The sequence below is a fragment of the Crocuta crocuta genome, unplaced genomic scaffold (genome assembly GCF_008692635.1).
Source record: "Crocuta crocuta isolate KB4526 unplaced genomic scaffold, BGI_CrCroc_1.0 scaffold113, whole genome shotgun sequence".
NCBI classification, from domain to species: Eukaryota; Metazoa; Chordata; class Mammalia; order Carnivora; family Hyaenidae; genus Crocuta; species Crocuta crocuta.
In genome coordinates, this window is record NW_027530368.1 from 8890927 (window position 1) to 8905945 (window position 15019).

General features: G+C 42.8%; 1 long non-coding RNA gene across 1 annotated transcript in view; it reads left to right on the plus strand.

The window, feature by feature from the left end:
- LOC144233351 (uncharacterized) overlaps positions 1 to 4830 on the plus strand; it is a 48764-nt gene extending 43934 nt beyond the window's left edge. Inside the window, exon 6 of the long non-coding RNA XR_013335646.1 lies at positions 4791 to 4830. This is a non-coding gene — a long non-coding RNA (uncharacterized LOC144233351). The remainder of the gene's footprint in view (positions 1 to 4790) is intronic.
- The last annotated feature ends 10189 nt before the right edge of the window (positions 4831 to 15019 follow it).

The following is a 15019-nucleotide window of genomic DNA, read 5'->3' on the forward strand; positions in this document are numbered from 1 at the left end:
TTCTCCCCACTTGGGTATTATAGATGAGTGCCCTCCCTTAATTAAGGTATATGAAAGAGTCTTTATCATTGTCATTTTTTAAAATATAAAATGATAGCAGTGGCTCAGTTGGTTGAGCATTTGACTTCAGTTCAGGTCATGATCTTGTGGTTCATGAGTTCGAGCTCCACATCAGGCTTACTGCTGTCAGCATGAGGTCTGCTTCTGATCCTCTGTCCCACTCTCTCTCTCTCTGCACCTCCCCTGTAAAATAAATAAATAGTAAATATTATGATAAACCTAAATTCCTGAAACTATACACTTTTCCACAACTGAGAAGCCCTTCCCACCCCTTCTGAAAATGCCTGAAACAGAAATTTGCCTTGGGTGTTCCATTATTTCCAATAAAGACCCAGTTTAATGCAGTGATTAAGCTACTTAGACTCAAAGCATGGGCTCAGAAGTTACAAATCCCCACTAAACCGTTTTCCCCTGATGTGATCTTGAGCTAATCACTTACTCTCTCAGCTTCAGTTACTCATCTATAAATTGGGAATAATAATAGGACCTACCCAGAGGTTGATTAGGAGGATTCAATGATCTAATGCATGTACAGCACCTATCACAAAGTTAAGTAATAAATGTCAAACCCTTTTCTTATTAAAGAGATTTGGGATGGATATTGCTTTAAGCAACAGCTTTTAGTCAACAACACCTAAAACCACATTTCCAAGGTTGAGAAAATGTTATTGATTGCAAATTCATCTTCAGATATTAGAGCAGGTATATTGTCATTTGGCTGTGAAAATGTGATCCCTAAGCAATGTCTTGGGTTCTGAGCAAGGGAAGGGGTATAAGGTAAAGTCTACTGATTCTTGCAATCGAACTGAATTTCTTTAGGGAACCAGTTAGCTAACATGGGGGTGATTCCTCCGAGACCCTGTCAGCACTGAGCCTTGCTGGCTGCAGATCTAATGAGATCACAGCCACCCTGCCCTGCTGGGAAGCAGCCCTAGTCACTCTCAACCCCTGCCGAGCTGACAATATCTGTTCTAACTCTGGGCTCCTCCTCACCTCTAGCCCCCACATTGTCCTCTCTCTGCAGGATGAAGAACTCATAGAGACGGGACCCTGCAGTCTTCATATCCATACATCCTTTCCTGGCACACACTACCTGTTCTATAAATCTTTCTGGAATGAATTCATGGGAGGCTGTAAAATTCTCTCCCTCTTCTCTAGGGTATGTCTGTGTAACCAGTGCCAGTCCTGTGGAATATCTATCTATCTTCTCTATCATCTATTTCAAAACACATGTCTTCCAGCCCTTGCAATCTTCCTATGCCAGACCTGGTACATATGGCTGCCCTTTCAGCTAAGTGTCACCTCAAAGAGTCATTCAGGCACAAATTGTATATTCTTCATATTTTAATTGCATGAGTACCTTGGTCTCCCTGGTATCTTTCCTAAAATTTCTTTTTTAATTTTTTTTTTTTCTGAGAGTGAGAGAGGGACAGCATGAGCAGGGGAGGGTCAGAGAGAGAGGGAGACACAGAATCTGAAACAGGCTCCAGGCTCTGAGCTGGCTGTCAGCATAGAGTGACGTGGGGTTCAAACCCATGAACTGCGAGATCAGGACCTGAGCCGAAGTCAGACGCTTAACTGACTGAGCCACCCAGGCGCCCTTTTCCTAAACATTTCTTAAGCTGGACTATTTTAGGGCAATGAAAAGCTAATCTATTTTATGTTGATTCCATTAGCTTTGGTTTCTTGACTTAGTAACTGAATTGGGAGAAATATGGGGAAGGGGGAACCTTCCTATAGCCTCCCAAACCTTGCCTAAAGAAAGGACGTAGGAGTTGTGGTTCCTCTCCCACACTCTCATTTGTGTGTGTCCTTATCTTCCCACCCCAGTCTGATATATGAACATGGCAGAGAAGTAACATACCTCAATAAACTTAATAAGAGTTTCTCCCCATGGACATCATGGAGCCTGGATCCCCTACCCGTAAATAGATTAGTCTGATGTCCTGGCAAGGACTCTAGATTTATAATCATTGGCCCTGCTTCTTGCTGGCTGTGACATTTTGGATAATCACTTAATCTCCCTAGGCCTCAATTTTTTATTTATAAAAGCAGAAGCAGCCTAGGATGTTTTTAGTGTTCTCTGTAACACTAAAAGCTAGCTAGTACTAAACAAACATGAGGAATAATTAGTATTCCTGGAAAATGGCTTCCTTGCCCACAAGAGCTGGTGGAGGTTCTAAGAACAAAAGTCCCTCGGGAAAGGAAAACAAGTGCCAGCAGATCACATTCGGAACAAAAGAGAGGCTGCACAACCCCCAGACATATCTCATTTAGGTGGAATATCTCCCAGAACCTTTGTGGGGACATGTGACTCTCTGAAAGTTGCCTTTCCATGGGAATGAATGGAAATTGTCCTGTAGACGTATCAGTGGAAGCTTTGGCTTGAACTAGAAGCTCCTAATATATTAACTGATACATTAACTGGCCCTTTTAGAGGACAAAATATGTCAAGAATTGCCTAAAGAACTAATAGAGCAACCCATCCAGGGCTATTTTGGGTTTTATAAACCATAAGCAATTAAAAAAAAAATCAATGCTCTCAACAACTGAAAGTCAATCAAGTTACTTAAGATTTCCCCCAACATATATAGCCATTGACTGTCCAGAGTCTGGCTATAGCACTTTGGGTCTTGTGCAGACACCAAGCTACTTAGCCAGCAGACAAAAATATAGGGAGTTCCAATCATCCAATCAAGAGATTATTAAAATATGGGTCATAAATCTCTAGTTCTGCCACACTTCACCAAAGACAACGTCTGGCAATCTTCCGGCCTTGCTAAGAGCTAATTCTGTGGAGCTGAGTCCCAGTTTTCTCCTCCTCTCTCTCTTAGTTGTATCCAAAGATTGGGGTGCACACGTATCCTCAGGGATCTTTTGTTTTCTTGCCAGAAAAGGAGTCTGTTTTCCCCAAATGTACCTGGGAGTATTTCACCAGTTTAGTGCTTCAGCCTCAGCATTAATCCTAAGAAAATTTTTTGCCTCCAGGCTCTCTGTGCCTTTGTTCATGAGCAGGCTCCTGAGGTTGCCCCTGCAGTCCCACCCCTGCCTTTCAGAGCTGTGAGTGTCAGAGGACAGAGGAGCAGTGTCTGCTCCTGGATCTGAGCTCACTGAAGGTCTCTTCTAGGGCCAGGGCACCCTAGGGGCAACTGCTGGGGCTAGAGGAGGGCTCTGTTCTTCTCAGGAGGTGACTGGCAGGATGTTCCAGTCTTGGCATCACTGGGGCTAAGGGGATTGAAAACTCACTGCACATGAGCCATTCCAGCACACCAATTTAGAGGTCTGCTGTAGACCCTTTGATCTCTAAAGTGTGGTTTCCTCATCTGCAAAATGGGAGATTAATGCCAACCACACTGGTGATTCCTCCATGAGATTATCATGGACTCAGGTGCCCAGTACAGTGCCTGACACATAGCAGGCACACACCAATGCTGGTGCTTTCTCCACTTACATCTGAAATCCAACTGCTGAGGCCCATAAGAACCAACGGATTTTCTAACTCTTGAGGGATATGATCTATCAATATCCGAACCTTGATAGAGAACTATGATGAAGATTTCCTTTCAACCTTTATTAAGAAAAATTATCTATTGCCCTTCTAACCTTGTATAAGACCATTTCTAACAAGCCCACCTGAGGGATATCTGATGCTCTACAATAGAGGTTTTCAAATTGTGGCATCTGGACCAGCATTTGCTCTTGTTAGAAAGAAAAATTCTTGGGGCACCTGGGTGGCTTAGTTGGTTAAGCATCTGACTTTGGCTCAGGTCATGATCTTGTGGTTCGTGGATTCAAGCCCCACGTCAGACCCTGTGCTGACAGCTCAGAGCCTGGAGCCTGTTTCAGATTCTGTGTCTCCTTCTCTGTCTGCCCTCCCCTACTCGTTCTCTCTCTCTCTCTCTCTCTCTCTCAAAAATAAGCATTAGAAATACAAACTCTTGGGCTGCAACTCAGACCTACTGAATCAGAAACTCTGGAGTTGGGAACCTGTAATCTGTTTTATAAGCTGTCTGGGACTGGCCCACTGGTCTAAGGAAGTGTAACTTTTTGCTGACAGAAGTGCCTGACACAAAGGGCACCTGGGTGGCTCAATCAGTTGGGCATCTGACTTTAGCTCAGATCATGATCTCACAGTTTATGAGTTCGAGCTCTGCATTGGGTTCTGTGCAGATCAGAACCTGGAGCAGAACCTGACAGATCAGAGCCTGGAGCTTGCTTTGGATTCTGCGTCTCCTCTCTCTGCTCCTCCCCTACTCATGTTCTGTCTCTCTCTCTCAAAAATTAATAAACATTAAAAAACATTTTAAAAAAGAAGTCTTTGACACAAAGTAAATGTTATAAAGTGTTGGCTATCATCATAAATTAGCATATGTAAATATAAGATTGTGATGATATATACTTAGGAGCAAAAGGCACAGTTAGAGAACTGGAGAACTATGAGTGGTCCCTCAGGGGACCAAGAACAAGGCTATAATCAACCAGGCAGGCAGAAAACAGGAAACAGAGAACAGCACCAACTGTGTGTGGTTGATTAGCAGAGAGAAATTATAGGCAGGGTCATGGTAAGACAGACCCAGCTGGGATGAGGTCTGAAGATCATACCCAAGAAGGCTTTAAGCTGCCTGGGAACAACGTTAGCCTGTTAGTTAAAAAGACCTGGTCTTCATTGGTTGATGCTTAACTCTTCAAAGTTGCAGGCCCAACTGTCTATCCGGTTCTGTCTCTACCAGGTTATTGCTTGCGTCCCGTTTCTCATGATGGTGGCACAGTCATTTCCAGGAGTGCAGGCAGTCAGCCTAGGGCAGGTGAAGCTGATCCTGGAGCCCAGCCACCATCCTCCTCAGATTTACCTTCCTGACCCCCACAGCCTCACAGGGTTGAGGTCATTTCCTTCTAAGTTCTGGGGCCAGACACCTAAGAACTGAGTTTTTAGTGAGGGCACTGATATTTATGTAAGAGATGACTGATTAAATGATTATCCAGACAGTAGAAATACAAACATGAAGCTTGTTCTCCATCTGCTGGTTTTTCCTGTGGTACTATGCCAGACACAAAAAATCTAGCCCACTCACAAGTGGGCCGGTCCATTTACAAATGGCTGCTCAGGCAATAAAAGCTGAATTTGGGTCTCAACAATAAATTAAATTTTTAATGTGTATTCATTTTTGAGAGAGAATGTGTGTGTGAGCAGGGGCAGGGGAGGGAAAGAGAAAGGGAGACACAGAATCCAAAGCAGGCTCCAGGCTCCAAGCTGTCAGCACAGAGCCCAACGCAGGGCTTGAACACATGAACTGTGAGATCATGACCCAAACCAAAGTCAGATACTTAATCAACTAAGCCACCCAGGTCCCCCAACAATGAAATTCATTTTATAAATGCTTGGATTCTATTTGAAACATAAGTTTGAAGAGAAATCACATTAATAAGAGCCACTTTCTTAATGCTGTGAAAGCTTTGTGTTCATTATATTTCATATAATTTCCAATGAATGCAACAACGACAGTAGTGCTACTTTTAACTGACTTTACTGTTCTGTAGCCACTGAAAAGCATTTTTAAGTTTTTAATAATTTGTGTAAGGTACTGACTAGGCCAAGCTGGTAATATGGAAATGTGTTCTAGGTGGTGAGAAAGTGGAGGAAAGAGAGCAGAGGGGAGCAAAGTTGAGAATTCAGGTACTATAGCTGGGTGCATCTGCAATGGCTGCCAGACAGGGCGACTGAGGAATAGTTGACAAAGCTTTGTGGGTTGAAGAGTGTCTGCACAAAGCATACATGAGATATACACACACACACACACATATATATGGAGAGAGAGAGACAAAGAAATGGCAGAGATCATGACAATGGTAGGCCTGATTGGCACACAGATATGGGTGTATAGAGCATTCGTAGAAAGATTTTAAAGTGCTTCATAGTTTTCATGTACTTTTGCATAACATTAAGGGAATACTTCGTTAGCTTTTCCTATGTGTGAGGTGTTAGGTTTACAGGGAAGACTTAGGGAAATAGCTTATATTCTACTTATTGGTAGGTAACATCACCTCTATCTGTCCTGTGGAATCCAAAGGAAATGTTTGCTGTGGTCAGTATGATAACATATTGTACATACATTTGCAGTGGGGAAGCTAAGATTGTAAGCTTGGGTTAATTTAATTTACCCTTTATAAAGGGGATGTTGGGGGAAGCAGTTAAGAGCACAAAGTTTGAAATCAAATTACCTGGGTCCAAATTCTAGTTATATTGCTTATTAGCTGTGTGATCCTAGGCAAATAATCTAAACTCTCTGTGCCTTAGTTTCCTCATCTGTAAAATGGGGATTGTAATAGTACCTGCCTAGGAAGGCAATTATTACTTTTTTTTTGGTGCTCTGTTTTTATTTTATTTTTTAATGTAATTTATTGTCAAATTAGCTAACATACAGTGTGTAAAGTGTGCTCTTGGCTTCGGGGTAGATTCCTGTGGTTCATCGCTTATATACAACACCCAGTGCTCATCCCAACAAGTACCCTCCTCAATGCCCATGACCCATTTTCCCCTCTTCCCACTCCCACACCAACCCTCAGTTTGTTCTTTGTATATAAGAGTCTCTTATGGNCTGGTGCTCTGTTTTTATTTTATTTTTTAATGCAATTTATTGTCAAATTAGCTAACATACAGTGTGTAAAGTGTGCTCTTGGCTTCGGGGTAGATTCCTGTGGTTCATCGCTTATATACAACACCCAGTGCTCATCCCAACAAGTACCCTCCTCAATGCCCATGACCCATTTTCCCCTCTTCCCACTCCCACACCAACCCTCAGTTTGTTCTTTGTATATAAGAGTCTCTTATGGTTTGCCTCCCTCCCTCTCTGTAACTATTTTTCCCCCTTCCCGTCCCCCATGGTCTTCTGTTAAGTTTCTCAAGATCCACATATGAGTGAAAACATATGGTATCTATAAGAGGGCAATTACAAGGATTAAGTGAATTCATAATATATGTAAGTCACTTTGAAGAAGCATATAGTAAGCATTACATGTGTTCCTATTACTATTTTAACTTTATTTAAATTAGGAGGTCATCCTGAGAGGATATTTCATTCATTTCTAGTTAATGGAGTGACAACATGGTAAGAAAACAGAGATGGGAAGGAGGCAGATTTGCAAGGGCATTTGGTCAATTCATTGCCCTAGAAAAATACATTGGCATCTTACAGGATCCTAGCACATCATTCCTTGGTGAGTCAGCAATTGGTTTTGGCTGGCACCATTCACAAGTTTCTGTTCTGGCACAGCGCCCACACCTTTACCCCTACATAGTCAACATTCCATAGAGCAGTGAATCGATGTCATTACCAGGCCATCCAAATGGGTTAGGAACCATGTTAGAAATAATTTAAAAAACAAAAACAGTCTGATGGAGGAGACCTGCAAATAGAACTTTTAACCTTGTCAGTTTCCCAGAGTGAGCTCTGTGGCTGGAAGCCATCACTTCATCTGATAAGCCATTAAAAAAAAGCACACCATCTTCAGGTCTTTACAGATGAATGCCCTGTCAGCCTAAATGGCCCCAGCTGTGTGCAGAAGCCCCAAGTCCTTGGCCAAGATGCCCCTTCTAAAAGTCATCTGAGGGAGTCACTTAACTACTCAGTTTCCTTATCTTCAAAAAGAAGAAAACATTCTGCGCCTTAACTTCCTACTTGTCTCCCTAGGGAGTTTATGGTATCTACTTGTGTAACTAAGAATCCTATATAAAGTCTCAGTGTTACAGAGACTAACAGAAAAAAAAAAAAAAAGCCCATTTCACTTTGGATTCACTGATGTTTCAGGAATGTAAGTAACTGGATAATGTGGAGGGTGGGCATTAGGTCTGGCCCGGTCTTTCATGTCTCTGCAAAACTGGAGGTTTAAAAAAAGAGAAAATCATGAACATATCCTTTCTAAAAGATGTTCTTCTCCAATATTATAGTTATCTTCCTGTTCATAGACCTATTCATGGCCTATTCTTGCTCATAAACCGAACTATTTCATTTGCTCTACTCGTGCACTGTAAATAATTAGCGATGAGGCCACTGAAATCAGCCCTACTTGGAAACTATCATAAACCAAATTTTTCAAATTTTGAAGCCTCAAGATGGGTTAAGAGGCACCCACACATGCCTCCTTTACCACTCAAGTTGGCAGAGAAGTTAGCCAAAATTAGAGAATTTAAAGCCACTAAAATTAAAGCTAAAGAGGAACAGAACTGGAATCATCAGAGCATTTGCATTTTGGCTTTATTTACTTACTTACAAGCCTTACATGGACAGTGGTTCTGTCTTTGTCATGCATCAGGGTCACCCGGAGAGCTGGTGAAAATATGGATTGATGGGCCCACCCTCAGGATTTTGGATTCAGTAGGACAAGGGAGAGGCCCGAAAACAGGTCTGTAGTCTTGTAGATTCATGGGAGATGCTGCTGCTGCTGCTGGTCCAGGGATCACACTTAGAGAAACACTGGTCTTAAACATACATTCTTAAAGGTGAAAACTCTTATGTTCTATGTCTAGTTAGGGTGAGCAGTTCTGGTCTTGGCATTAAAGGATTTCCTTGGATGCAGGACTTTTCAGTGTTAAACTGGGATGGTCCTGAGCAAACCAGGATGGTTGATCATCCTAAGAATAGAAGAAATGGTGATCTCCCTAATCTTTTAAAGTTTGGGCTAATTCAACAGGCTATCTAGTTAGTTTAGAATTTACTAGTCCCAGGGTCTCCCGGGTGGCTCAGTCAGTTAAGCTTCGACTTGGGCTCAGGTGATGATCTCACAGTTAGGAGTTTGAGCCCCACATCAGACTCTGTGCTAACAGCTCGGAGCCTGGAGCCTGCTTTAGATTCTGTGTCTCCCTCTTTCTCTGCCCCTCCTCATTTTACATACATACACACACTCTCTTTCTCTCAAAAATAAATAAACATTAAAAAAGAAAGAGTTTACTAGTCCCAGAGTCGACCTATGGGTACATTAGACATATTAAAACAAATAAAAATGCTGGGGCGCCTGGGTGGCTCAGTCACTTGAGCTTCTGACTCTTGATTTCTTCTTGGGTCATGATCCCGGGGCCATGGGATCAAGTCCCAAATCAGGCTCTGTGCTAAACATCGAGCCTGGTTAGGGTTCTCTCTCTCTCCCCCTCTCTCTGTCCCTCCCCTGCTTGTGCATTCTCTCTCTCTCTAATATAAAAATAAACCATGCAGAAATATTCTTTACTTTAAAAATGTAATAAATAAAACAAATTAAAAAGCACAGTTGCAGTTCTCATGCTCAAAGAATTTCCAGTCTGAGTTAGCCTGTCAGTCATTCATTCATTTATTGACTCAACACATTTTTTAAAAAGCTTTTTTTAAGGTTATTTATTTTGAGAGAGACAGGGCGTGAACTTGGGAAGGAGGGGGAGAGAGAGAGAGAGAGAGAGAGAGAGAGAATCCCAAGCAGACTCTGCAAAGTCAGCACAGTGTCAGTTTAGACACTGCAGACACTGATGTGGGGCCCCCGATGTGGGGCTTGAACCACAAAACCATGAAATCATGACCTGAGCTGAAATCAAGAGTCAGATGCTTAACCGACTGAGCCACCCAGGTACCCCAACTCAACACATTTTTATCGAATGCCTACCTATGCTGAGCACTGGGGGGTTGGGAACACATCACTGAATAAAACAGACATGGAACGTGCCCTTGTGAGGCTGGCTGCCTAATTGGGAAGACATCGAACCTGTGTGAACAAAGATGAAAGGGAAGTAATTCTCACCTTGAAGTGGAACACAAGACTCATTTACATTAATGTCTGAAGACTGTACAAAAGGGAACTGCATGTTACAATTATTATAATCACATGCCCAGAATCTTCTGAAAAGTCTTGACTATGATCTCACATTTCCCAGGTTTTGCATGGGGTAAGGGTGGAGGGAAGGGTGGAGGGAAGGCTATGAAGCTAGAAGCCAGGAGAACTGAAGCTTAGTTCTGGTTTGACAACTAACTTCTCTTTGACCTTGAAGGACTCATTAATGTCCTTGTTCCTCAGTTTCCTCACACTATCACTGTAAGGATCAAATGTGATATTACTGTGGAAACACTTTCCATATCAGCAAACTGATTTGTTTGGAAGACAATTTATGTGTAAAGATATCACACCATTCTAACACCACAAATTCCCTACTGCAACAAAAGTGTTCAAATCAGAACAATCTCTGTGACCTGTAGATCTTTTATGGAAACATTTTGGAAATACAAATAAAGAGCCTAGGTTAGTATAAGATTTTCATCTTAGAGGATGGAGCTCCTATAATGTACAAATTCCTGAGGACAAGTAGAAAATTCTTTGATGATTCGGGATTTAAATTTGTGCCACTTCATTTGAATCCAAATTTCTAAAGCCAGGGACTTAAATGAAGACCTAAATAGCATTAGGAAAAAAAACATACACATCTATGGTCACCTCTGTTTATTCATCTTAAAAAAATCCCTTTGTTAAGTTGAAAGCTATTTAAAATTTTTTGAGTCGTTCCTTCCCCCCGCCCCCCCCCACTGGGTATATGTATATGCTGACATCCTAGGGATACAAGGACTATATCTGAATCATGTCATCCCCTGTTACCAACAGTTTAGTAGTTCCTATGGCCCTTAGGTTCACGATCAAATAACCCTAGGCTAATGATTCTCAACCCTGGATACTTTACCTAGGGAACTTAAAGAAAAACAAAACAAACCATTTTTTAGGTATTAAAAAATAAAATGCCTCCTCCTCTAACTGAATCAGAATCTTTGTGACTGGGGCCTGGGTACTAAATTTTGTAAAAGCCCCATGGAGTAGTTGCCTCTACAGTCCCATCTGCCAGCACCCTCCCTTCCCTGGCTCTACTCAGCCTCACTGGACATAGTGTAGGGCATTTGCACATGCTGTTCTCTATCTTAACTTAAGCCTTGCTTCCCTGACCTCCTGGACTCTACTAGATTGTTCCGATGCATATCCTCCTGGCACCAGAGCCTGGCCTCCTAAGCATGTGTCACAGCTGCACTGTACATTTCTTTGTAAGATCCTTGGATTAATGTCCACCTCCCCTCCCCTCCCAGGGGCTCTGAGGTCCTTGAGATCAGAGGCCGGTTGGCATCTATTTACTGTTATCTTTCCCAGCTCCAATGAAGGAAAGGCCCAACAAATATCAGAGGCACTCAATACTTATATTAAATGCAGGAAACAAATGACAGGATGGGAGATGAGCCAATATTTTGTGTCTCAGGTTTTAAGAGATCCAAAAAATCTGTGTTTTTTCAAAGTCATGTGTAAATCTAAGGAAGTATTGTCACAAAACATTGAACCCCACTTAATCTTAGCAACAGCTCCTCTAGCCAAGCATCAAAGACAAGCATCATTTGGAAAATAAAATTACAGAACTAATATAACGAGCCATATCCTGTTGAGGGTTATTTTGGGAGGTGCCTACAAATGGAGAGTTGTATGCTGCCTTTTCAATGCCTGGATGGGGGTCCACAGTTTGCAGCCTCCCCTCCAGAAAGAGATTTTCTGAATGGTAAGTGTACGGCAAAACCTGGCTGTGCTCTCACCCTGCTCCCATAGGGGCCTTTCTGTCAGTGGATCAGTTAGTTCATCCATAACATCCGTTCCTAAACCCAGAAATGTACATCAACCATGACTTGGGTTCACATGTTTGTAGCTTGAAACATAAGAGAGCCTGAATGTGCCAGAGAGATCCCTTTTTTTATATAATGTTTGTTTATTTTTAGAGAGAGACACACAAGAGTGTGAGTGGAGGAGGGGCAGAGAGAGAGGGAGACACAGAATCCAAAGCAGCTCCAGGCTCTGAGCTGTCAGTACAGAGCCCAACACGGGGCTCCAACTCATCAACCGTGAGATCATGACCTGAGCAGAAGTCGGATGCTTAACCAACTGAGCTACTCAGGCGCCCCAAGATACCCTTTTTTAAGCCTCTGGATGGTGGGGGAAAAAGCCCAAAGCAGTAATCTCAAGCAAAGCAGTTTCCAGACTAAACTGAAATGCACAGTAGGTAAATATCATTCTCAGAACAAAGAATGGGCTGTGTAGGGTGTGGTAGAGTCATCAATTTCAGATTACAGCTGCATATAAAGCAGTGCAGGCAGGATATTTGTATCTGAAGACTGGGGGCAAATAAGAAAAGTTAACGACAAATTTTAAAGTTATAAATTAGCCCCAGCTCTCTTTTCTCTGTCCTCACCCGCTAAAATGCTCTTGCTTAGGGGGTACTCTGCAGCACAACGGTGAGACTGCAGGGTGCACTGCCATAGCCTCGTCTGCCAGCCTGGCACACAGCGGCCTCAGAAGTAGGGAGGTCCCCGACTGCCCTCTTGTTACCACTGAATAAAAACAACTGTTTGCCAGGCCCAGAGCTACTCAAGGCTGTGACTGGCTCTCGCATCCTGCTATTCCCTTCCAGAAAGCTTCTCCATCTTCCTAGCCAGCCAAGGGGCTCCTGGGGTCTTGGCGGCCACCAGGAATATCCACGGACCAAACTCAGGCTCCAACCTCTCTGGAAACCCCATTTCCCTTCAGACATCAAAGGGCGGGTCATTCTTACCCTGCAGGGATGTTTGGAAGGTCCCATAAATATGTAAAATCCCAGTCAGTGCCCAGTAAATGTTAATTCTGTGTGTGAAATGCTTCCTCTTCAATGTCAAAACTTCTGGTATCTCGGGGCGCCTGGCTGGCTCAGTCAGTAGAGCATGTGACTCTTGGTCTCAGGGTTGTGAATTTGAGCCCCACATTGGGGGTAGAGATTACTTAAAGCAAAAACCAAAAGCAAATCTCTGGTGTCTTGGTGATGTGCTCTCAAGCAGACAGGAAATTATCTAAGAATCTAAGTTACACAGTAGTGTGTGAATGATTGAAAATGGATTTCCCTATCGGCTTCTCAGTGTAGATGGCTGCATTAAACAACAACAACAACAGACAACATTTAGAGAAGTCCCTAGTGCAGTGTCTAATTACCAGGGACAGTTATAACATAGTCAATACTGGCCTAGGCCCTAAGGCCATATTTTCTGGGTTCAGATCTTGCTTCTACCTCTAATTACCAGTGAGAGACTTTAGGTAAGTTAGTTAACTCCTCTGTATCTAGTTTTTCTTACCCCTAAAATGGGGTCAATATTGGGATGCCTGGGTGGCTCAGTCAGTTAAGCAACCAACTATCGATTTAAGCTTGGTTCATGGGTTTGAGCCTTGTGTGAAGCCCAAGTCAGGCTCCGTGCTGATAGTGAGGAGCCTATTTGGGACAGGCTCCCTCCCTCCCTCTCTCTCTGCCTCTCACCCTGCTCATGCTTGCTCTTGCTCTCTTTCAAAATAAATAAATAAGCATTAAAAAATGTATTTTTAAAAAGTATTAATAGTACCATATCTCATAGGACAACTGGTAGCCTAAATGAATGAATACACATGAGATACTTAGAACAGTGCCTGGCACATAAGTACTCAATAGATATTAGTTATTGATGATGGTATTTCAAGCATAGCTGTAGACAAGGTGGGATTCCTGGGCAGTTGCTTTCTTCCCCAAGTCCAAGCCAAGTGCCCACTCAGCCAGTGGCCTCATGCTTGCAGCAAGGAAGAACCATCTGCTTCGTTTGGAGAGACAGGAGCATGGCTCCAAACGGAATGAGATGGCCTCCGGCCTTTTAGCAAAGGGGAAAGTATGTGCCAGAAGAAACGTGTTCTCATTTGTGTTATTGCCACCTGAGAAAGAGGGAGGTGGAGGGATCCTAGGACCTACAGTGGCCCTTATCTTTTAGTCACAGCGAATTTGAAAAGGACCTTGGAAGCTACTTCTCATTGCAACATCAATACCTAGCATTTGTATTCTCCACTTTATACAGAGCAGAATTCTTCTGTATTCTTTCCCTCATTTTGTTTGGTTTGGGCAGAGAAGCGATACCATATAAAGGAGAGGTCGCTAAAAGGAAACGGGAGGCTGGGATGATAGTCCTAACATGATAGCCTCCTTCTCTGGGCCTCAGTCTCTTCATCTGTAAAGTGCAGGAGATGGACTAAATACACTCCACATAAAAGACTCTAAGACTGGAAAACTTGACGGAAAGAGAAATTGAGGCACTGAGGCATAGAGCTATGATGTGACTTGCACAGTGCTTGGTGACAGGGCCATCACAAACTTCACAAGTCCAAGACTGAACACCCGATCTTCCCCCAGCAAACCTGCTACAGCCACAGCCTTCCACGTCCCTATCTGATACAGATCCATGCTTCCAGTCTCTCAGCCTGAGAACCTTGGAGTCACCCTGGCGTCATTATTTCTCTCCCACCTTACACCTCCCACTGATACACGTTCAGTGTATCAGCAGATCATACTGACTCTGTGTTTAAACCATGTCTGAATCTGAGACCGCTCACCTCCCCCACCACTATCTCCCTGCCACCCTCTATGATCTTCTGTCTGCTAAATTGAGAAGCAAGAGGAAGCAGGAATTCTCAGGCTGCAGCCTCTGAGAGCACTGTTTGCTCCCCATATAAAATAACCATAATCATGACCTGGTTGTTTCCCTGTTGGAGTAGCCGTCATTTCCTTGTTGCTTTTGTAGAAGTTCATTGTGCATCTTATTTATATATTTTTTTATGGTTTTTTGGTTTTCTTTTTTCAGTTTTATTTTATTTCCTCTTAATTGGCATTTTCCACCCAGGTGACCCATGCATTTTCTTTCTTTCTTTCTTTTTTTTAAATGAAGTATAGTTGACAAGCAATGTTACATTACTTTCAGGAGTACAACATAGTGATTTTGACAGGGCTATATTGGATGTTATACCATATTCACAAGAATAGCTGCAATCATACAATGCTATTATAATGCTATTGCCTATATTCCCTATGCTGCTGATTAATACATTCCATAACTAGGAGCCTGTGCCTCCTACTCCTCTTCACCCATTTTGCTCACCCTCCCCCACG